The sequence below is a fragment of the Atta cephalotes genome, assembly GCF_000143395.1.
Source record: "Atta cephalotes unplaced genomic scaffold scaffold00038, whole genome shotgun sequence".
NCBI lineage: Eukaryota > Metazoa > Arthropoda > Insecta > Hymenoptera > Formicidae > Atta > Atta cephalotes.
Window position 1 is genome coordinate 2,735,184 of NW_012130102.1, and position 9,270 is coordinate 2,744,453.

General features: G+C 40.2%; 1 pseudogene; it reads left to right on the plus strand.

Annotated features, from left to right (window-relative positions):
• The first annotated feature begins 1,445 nt into the window (after positions 1–1,445).
• LOC105621968 lies at positions 1,446–2,855 on the plus strand (annotated as a pseudogene).
• Positions 2,856–9,270: the final 6,415 nt, after the last annotated feature.

The following is a 9,270-nucleotide window of genomic DNA, read 5'->3' on the forward strand; positions in this document are numbered from 1 at the left end:
AACGGCGGAAACTTATTTGTATTCCCAATAATAAATAATTCCCAATAATAAATAATATATTTAATTAAATAAAACAATAAAAAAATTAAAAAATTTTTTATTAATAAAATATTTATATATTTATATGATTATATTGTATATTTATATATTTATATATTAATTTATTTATATTTATTTAAATATTAAAAAAATTAAATTAAATTTTTTTGATTAAAAAAATTAATACAGTATTAAATAAATAAATAAATAATAAATAATAGGTATAAGAGGGGGGATTCTAACCCATGGGACTAGAGGAAGGCGCGAGGCGCGGGAGATATTCGTTGGCGCGGGAGGAAGGGGGGGAGAGGGGAAGGCCCCAGCATTGTCAATGTTTATAATAATATATGCCGCCATGTTGTTGGGGACCGCCACCCCGCCGCCGCCGCTGCTGCCATCATCGCCAGCACCGCCGCCGCCGCTGCCGCTGCCACCGCCTCTGCCGTCGCCGCTACTGTCGCCGCTGCCGCGAATCCCGCGTCCACTCCAAAATGCGTTTCGGGCCACCGCAGACCCCGCGTCCACCAAAATGTGTCGCGGTACTATAATAGAGAGAGAGATATTTTGTCTTGGTGACACATCATTGATATGTTCTCACAGTTTCTTTCAAAGTCAGAAATGTCGATAATGATATTTATCTAGGAAGATCCGTAAGATCGATGATACGTCGCGGTGCGTTAAGAGAGAGACATTGATAACGATATTTTTTCTAAGAAGAGATTGATGACAGGTCATCACTACTGTGACCTAATAAAGATGATAGACAAAGAGATAAAGAAGCTGCAAATGAAATAAATAATGGATCATAAGCACGCGGCATCTCAGTTGATGCCTTTAAAGATTAATGAATCGATCACGATAAGTATGATGTGAAAAGTATGGTTGACCATCGTGCGAACGTTGAGGACATGGATGATGTGAATACAGACAAGTTATTTGAAGCAATGGAAGTAGACTTTGAGAATATAATGGATCAAGAGTCATCCAACAAAAAAGTACCAACGATACTGAATGTCGTATTGGATTGAGCAGCAATATGGATCACGCAGAGAAATTTGTGCAGCCTTCGGAAATCCATGCGTTGAACATTCGTACTAAACATTCGTACTGCATAATCTGTTATTATTATACAACGTATATGATACCTCAGCTTTATGTCCACCATATATGATTATTTGCGGAATATTAGCGTTAAAGGAATGTATCTTGTCAGGAAGCACAAAGAAATGTTCTTTCTATACACTAGACAGCAGGTGATTGTGTTCGGAATGTGGAGAACCGATGTACATTGTATTCGCGTGCAGCATGTGTCCACTCTGCACACATTGAAAAATTATTAAGTGTTCCATGTAAGAGTGTGATATGATAAAAAAAAATAAAAAGAAGACATAGAAAACCACGAGCGAATGGAATGCGAACTGTTGGAGCAGTGCCAAATCGCTACTCTGGTGGAGTGTTTCGCATGGCTGCAACGATGTGACGAGTGCATCGAACAGCTCGAAGAACTTTGTCCGCGCCTCGCCGTTGGACACAGACAATCCACGGTGGCGAGGATCGCGCGACTCGCGGATGCAAAGTCGCAAATGGAGCGACGTGTGCACACATTGGTGGCGAGTACGCGAGTGGCGAATATGCGAGTGGCAACGAACAATCTCTTATCGGGTGAAAGATCGTCACGTTTAAGTATCGTATATTGACAAGTGCGGATAAATTCTAATCACATCGAACCGCGGTTTTTATAAGATGCTGTAACTCTAGAGCGAGACGCTGTAGAAAGACACGGTAGTGTAAAAGTGAATACTACGTTCAATGGCGAGTTCACAACGAAGGATAAATGTGCTAATAAGAACATAATTACAAAGAACAGCGAAATATATCGATGCACCGATATGCGCGTATGATACGAGCGATACATCGTCGAACCTATCCTAGCATCGCTCGAAGAATTTCAGAAACGTAACAGCGGGCGTTATCGCGAATCCTCAACTTGACTGTTAACGTGAACAAATCCCCTGCGCGCGGGATGTCACATCGAAGTATCGCAGGAAATAGCGATGAAACGAGCGGTGTTCGTATGGACAATGAATGTTTCGCGTGGTCAATAATCGCCACTCTATACTAGGCTAAAAATCATGTGGATAGAAAATCATATCCGCATTATATGACAGTGTTGAATCTCACGGATATCGAATTTCCAATGACATTAAAAAAACATTTCTAAATTCAAACGGTTGAACACGGTCGATCAATGTATACATTGAAAATGGAAACAGGTCCATCCTCTGCGACTCACAGATGACAAGAAGGAGAAAAAAATCTCCTGTATCTACAAGATTCAGGCAACGATAGCCTTGGCCACTTTGCGTGGATCAAGAACCTGTCGCGTCTTGTGAGATCGCAATTAATAGGAGCAAGAAGTTTTTCTGCGATCGGTAAGTATAATAAGAAAAGCCAATAAAAAAAAGAAAAAAGAAATAGCGAAAAATGATTACTCTATTATTTGCAGGTGCCTTCATTACTTCAGCGAAAAATTGCAATTGCACGAAGTGGACTACCAAAAAATCAACGACTGCGCCATCCGAGTGCCGAGTGAGGATGACAGGTAGCTTGAATTCGGCAACTATAGCAACCAGGAACGAATGCTGTTCATCGTCTATGCCGACCTGGAGTGCGTTCTACGTAAGACTGAATTCGACAAGAAAAACGCGTCGTTGTATATGTATCAGTGGCATGAAGCGTTTAGCATAGGTTACTACGATGGGCGTATGACGACACATTATCATCGTATTACTTCCTTCGTGATGAAGACTGTATAGCGCGGACTATATTCACGCGACAATTCAACGATTTGGCGCATCGCGTGAAAAATATCGTATTCGCTAATGTTCCCATGGAAACATTGTCTAAACAGCAATGGGAGGCGTACCGTAGCACGACGCATCACATCTGCGAGAAATCGTTCGAACCGAGTCCACGATTATTGTCATCTCACCGGTAGATACGCGGTCCAGCGCATTCAAATTGTAACTTAAATTATATAAATACGTTCTATATTCTGGTCATATTTCACAATTTATCTATGATGTCCATTTTATAATTAAGGAAATTACTACTGTGTACGATGGATATATAGATGTATTATCGATAACGAAGGAAAAATATATTTCATTTACTAAACATATCGATAGCACCAAAGACAAAAATGAAAAACATTTTCAGAAAAATGGTGTAAAATTAAGATTCATTGATTCTTTCAAATTTCTAAATGCAAGTCTCGATAAATTGGCGTCGTATCTCGACAAAGGTAAATTAAAAATTGTACGTTCCGAATTTTGCAAGTTCAGCGCGGAGGAGTTCGATTTTCTCACACGAAAAGGTGTCTTTCCATATGAATACATTGACTGCGTCAAAAAATTGTAGGACACGCGCTTACTACCGCGTGAATTATTTTTCAGTTCGCTGACAGGCGATATCGTCTCTGAGAGCGATTATGCCGTGAACATATGGCAGCGATTTTTCGAACGCGGCGAGTACAGTACTTGAAAACTGATGTCTTGTTATCAGTTAACATTTTCGAAAATTTCCGCAATAGTTGCGTCGCGAATTATTGTCTCGATCCCACGCATTATTATACATTGCCAGGTTTCACGGGACACCATGCTGAACGTACGCGTGTAAGATTCGAGTTACTCACACATTGATATGGTCATGTTCATCGAGCGCGATATACGCGGCGGTCTTAGTCAATGTTCCGGTAGATACACGCAGGTGTTAATAACAAGTACATGTGTTCGTTCGACCCATCGAAATCGTCATCGTACTTGATGTACTACGATATGAATAATTTGTACGGATGAGCGATGTGTCAACCATTGCCATATGCCGAATTTCGATGAGTCGAAGACGCTGCGAATTTTGACATGAGTGAGATCGTTTCGGATTCACCTTACCTACCGGTTATATTCTCGATCTCAAATATCCACAGCAACAACGATCAACACACTGATCTACCTTTCTGCCCAACCGCGATAAAAGAAGTTTATCTTCGCGCTCGACAAGCGCGAAGATAAACTTCTAGCGACGTTGTATAAGCAGCGTTACGTTATCCACTACCGCAATCTGCAGCAATGTATTCGTCACGATCTTCGCATAACAAAGATCCCAAGTGTTACCATTCGCTCAATCTCCATGGTCCCGCGATTATATCGAACTCAATACAATTTAGAACGTGCGCGAAAAACGATTTCGAAAAAAATTTGTATAAACGAATGAACGACGTGGTATTCGGTAAAACCATGGAGAATGTGCGCAATCGTTGATGTAAAATTAATAACAAATGGGACGGACGGTATGGAGCGGAGGTAATGATCGCGAAACCAAATTTTCACAGCTGCTGCGCCTTTGCGGAAAATTTGATCGCCGTCGAAATGCTCAAACTCGAGGTAAAATTCGACAAACCGATTTACGTGGGTATGTGCATACATATCGAAAGTTTGCTTGTATGAATTTCACGAGTATATGTCACCGATGTATCGCGTAAATGCAAAATCATGTATACCGACACGGACAGTCTCATTTACCATATAGAATGCGATGATGTTAAGAATATGAAACGCGATATCATTAGATTCGATACGAGCGATTATCCGGCAGACAATGTGTACGGTGTGTATGCGGTGAGAGCGGCAAGAAGGACACTAAAAAGGCGAAAGATGTAAAGAATAACATTGCAGTGCGAACGATAACGTTCGATGATTACACGCGATGTTTGAACAAAGAGATCAAAATGACTCGCCGTCAATCGTGTATACGATGTAAATTATACAAGGTATAATTATACACGATATCCGAATCGAAAATCGCTCTGAGTCCATACGATGACAAACGATACGTCGTACCGAACTCGACGGAGACATTACCGTGGGGGCATTGGATACCTTTGTAATATATGTTATTATTATGTATTACTTATTGTAATTTACACTTTTTTATATTTATACAAGTATTATTAGTATGTTTTTTATGTAAGCATTTATTATGTATTACGATTATTGTACTTTCATATAATACATATCGTATGTTTTTACCATTTATGTAAGTATTATATACTACTAATATTTACATTTTATATATCCCATATTTTTTTATCATTTATGCATATTACTATTATGTATTACTATTATTTTAATTTACATTTTATGTATGTTTTTTATATTAGGTGCAACAACTTTGCTTCCGCCGTTTTTTTTCCGAAATTCGAGGCTTTATTGTAAAAAACTGGTTATACATTTATGATTCAAAGTATTGTCCATCGCTGGCCACTACTTTCTCTCATCTTTTGAGTAGCGTACGAATCCCGCGTCGAAAAAACTGGTCATCTTTTGAAGTTATCCACGAATCGATCCAATTTTTTACTTCTTCATAAGACCGGAAGTGCTGGTCAGCCAGGCCGTGTGCCATTGATCGAAACAAGTGATAGTCAGAGGGTGCAATGTCTGGAGAATATGGCAGGTGGGATAGGACTTCCCATTTCAACGTTTCCAAGTATGTCTTGACCACTTTCGCAACATGGGGTCGAGCATTGTCATGCTGCAAAATCACTTTATCGTGTCTCTCATTGTATTGCGGCCATTTGTCTTTCAATGCTCGGCTCAAACGCATCAATTGCGTTCGATACCGATCGCCTGTGATTGTTTCAGTCGGTTTTAACAGTTCATAATACACTATGCCGAGCTGGTCCCACCAAATATAGAGCATGACCTTGGACAAAATCACCGTTCTTGAAGCGTTGAAACCACTTACGACACGTTCTTTCACTAATAGCGGCCTCACCATAAGTATTTGAGAGCATTCGATGAGCCTCAGCCGCAGATTTCTAAATATTGAAGCAAAAAATTAAAACCTCCCGCAAATGACGAGAATTTGGCTCGTAAACTGACATTTTCAATTGAGAATAACTTTATGATGCAGACACAAATCGATTAATGTTTCTATGAAGTTATGTTGACAGATGCCCAAGTTTATTGTATGACGTTTGTATTCTATGATCTATTTATTTTGACCACCACTTACCGCTAAAGTAGTCTATAGGAAAACGGCGGAAGCAAAGTTGTACACCTAATATTTATATATATAAGTATTTTGCATTACTATTTTGCATTACTACCTATGTATGTATTCTGCTCCATACTTAAGGCGTTACAAATAATTATGTACTCCAAAACTAAGATGATTAATGGGAAGTAATAAAAACTATACATTTATATATTGATATATATTTTTTATATATAGAAAAAAAATCAAAACACGAATCAAAATTTTATCAAATCACATTGTTTTTGTGCGATCCATCGAATCCTAATCATTTGATGTACCTTATTGACCTCCTTTCTGCGCAATACTTTCTCCACGAAATACATGTCCGGATGAGTAGCGCGATGCAACTCATGCTTGTAAAACGCTCCATTGACGGATTTCCGCGATGATCCTCGAGTAGATAAGTTACGAGTAGATAGGGACGCTGCACTTTAACGATTATGAACCTCGGTGGTCCAATTTGGCGTACCCTTCTCAAAAATCGTCTTTGCTCACGCACCGAATCGCCCACTTTAAATTTTGCCGGATCAGTAATCTTTATCGCGCTATACACTGTTCAAGAGTCTTTCGGCGATCGCGGGAGTTATGTCGGGTCCATAGTCCGATGCTTGCACGCGTTGTAATTTGACGAAACGCGGCACTCGTCGATTTACTTGTAACTGCCGTTGAGTGTAAACATCTGCCACATGTCATTTTTGAGCGTGCGATTGAACCATTCGATTACTGATGCTTTCAATGTCGAATACATGGAATAGTGATTAAAGTCGTGTTTTTTCAAGATTTTCTACACATCGGCGTTGTAAAATTCCTTCCCCATATTCGTTTGTAAATTTTTTGGACATCTTCCACTCGCTCGAATTATCGATAGCATCATCCGTCTCACATTTGCTCTTGAGCGGCCCACGCATACTCAATAAATCGATGACGGTGAATATGTAGTAATGTATCTCTGTTGAAGCTTGAGTATGGACGTGAGTACCTGCCACAGATCGCCGTCCTCGAACTATGACGCGCCTTCGCGGAAAATTTCTTCTCGTCGGAGCGTGCAATTTTTTGATGTCTCTTGGAGCTAATTTTTCTCTTTTCGTTGAATCTCTTTTTCATGATTCATCGCGTAATACACAGAGCAAAAGTATTTTTTTTCTCGCTGACACCACTCGACTAACTCGTTTTGTCTATACGCGATTTAATTTATAATAAGATCGGCTTTGCGAAGTTCCTCGATGATTGACAGCATCTTGTTGTCGTGAGTGTTGTTGCCCGCTCGTGCGAAGCGTCGAGCAATCGTCGCGACGATCTACCAGCTTGGGATCGTCCAAATGCACGTAATCAATCGCATTGTCGTTCAATATCATTGCGTGAGATTCCTTTCCAGATTTCTTCTTCTGTTTCTTGGGTGTGATCGACAACAACGGCGCGATTACGTATTTGTATTTATATCCCCTATTTCTCAATAATCGGCCTTGCGATTGATGCTTGTGCGCGTTCGTCGCCAGCAGCATGCTCTTGTACTTGTTCATATCGCCTTCCGTGTAGAGGAGACCGTGTAGAGGAGACCGTGTAGAGGAGAATTTTCTTGAAAATTAATTCGTAAAGACCAGATGTACCGGCGTATCGTATGCCATCGATAATTATGTTGTCCGCATCATCCACGTCGAAACGTTTATTGCTAAACATCAATCCATCCTTGTGTAGGTAAACGTCGTACACATCTTTCGAGGCAAACAATTCATCAAGCCATTTTCGCACGTCTTTGTAAGAATCGAAGTGTCGCTCAGCGAGCGCGTGACCCATCGACGAAAACAGGTGATATAGCATCAAAAGATGCCAGGTGAGTAAGCGGGATGGGGTAGCACTTCCCAGTTAAGTGTCTCCAAGTAGTTTTGGACCATTGTTGATGTGTGCGATGGTGCGTTGTCGAAGGAAAATCAGCTTGTCTTTTCGGATAATGTGACCTTTTTTCACGCATAGCAGTGTAATTTGATCAGTTGTGGGTAGTAGCAGTGAGCATTAACAGTTTCACCAGGTTTTAATAGCTCGTAGTAGATGACATCCTCCTAATCACACCAAACGCACATCATTGTTTTCCGTCCGAAGCGATTTGATCTTGAGGAAGATGTTGATGGTTGGGCGGGATCAACCCAAGATTTCTTGCGTTTAGGATTCTGAAAATAGATACACTTTTCATCGCCAGTCACAATCCGATGCAAGAACGACTTTCTTTTTTGTCTGACAAGGAGAATTTGGTATGTGTTTTGGCGTCGCTCCATCTGGCTATCGTTCAGTTTATGCGACACCCATTTTCCGATCTTTTGAACCTTCCCCATGGCATGTAGCCGCAAATGGAAATGGCTACTTGAGAAACATCCAATTGCTCGGCAAGCATTTTTTGCGATTGAGTTTCGTCCTCGTCCAAAAGAGCTTGCAATAGACAGTCCTCCTTCCTAGGCTGATTTTCACGCTTCTTGTCACTCAAGTCAAAATTGTCATCATTGAACCAGCGAAACCAATCTCTGCACATTGTTTCCGATAAAGCATTGTCACCATAGGCCTCCACAAGCATTCGATGCGATTCGGCAGCCGATTTCTTCAAATTGAAACAGAAAAGCAAAGCTTCCCGAATTTGCTTTTTTTTTAGCAAAAACTAGACATGATTACGAAAAAAAAATGTATGTTGGTGTATGAAATTGCTGATGATGTGCACTGGTTAATGTTGACAGATGTCAAACACATAAAAAGAAGTGCGTTGTGTGCCCAAGGTAGCTTTGTATGCTCACTAATGCCATCTATGAGCAAAGTAAGTACAGCGGATTTAAGCTGATATACCTGGTAGAGGCTATATCGGGCCTAAAGTGTCTGGATTTATCGTTTAGAGGATACATCTGAGCCGAAAGTTACAGGATTTACCGTTTAGAGGCCATATATGGTCGAAAAAGGCCGGATTTCCCGTTTAGTGTCCATATCTGGGCCGAGAGTGACCGGATTTACCGTTTGGAGGCCATATCTGGGCCGAAAGGATTACTAATATTTATTATTTAAATTATTCTTTATCAATTTTAATTATTATTTTAACACTTATAGGTTATATATTTTATATTTATAGAGTGATTTTCTAATTCTTTAATTTGGGCTGGG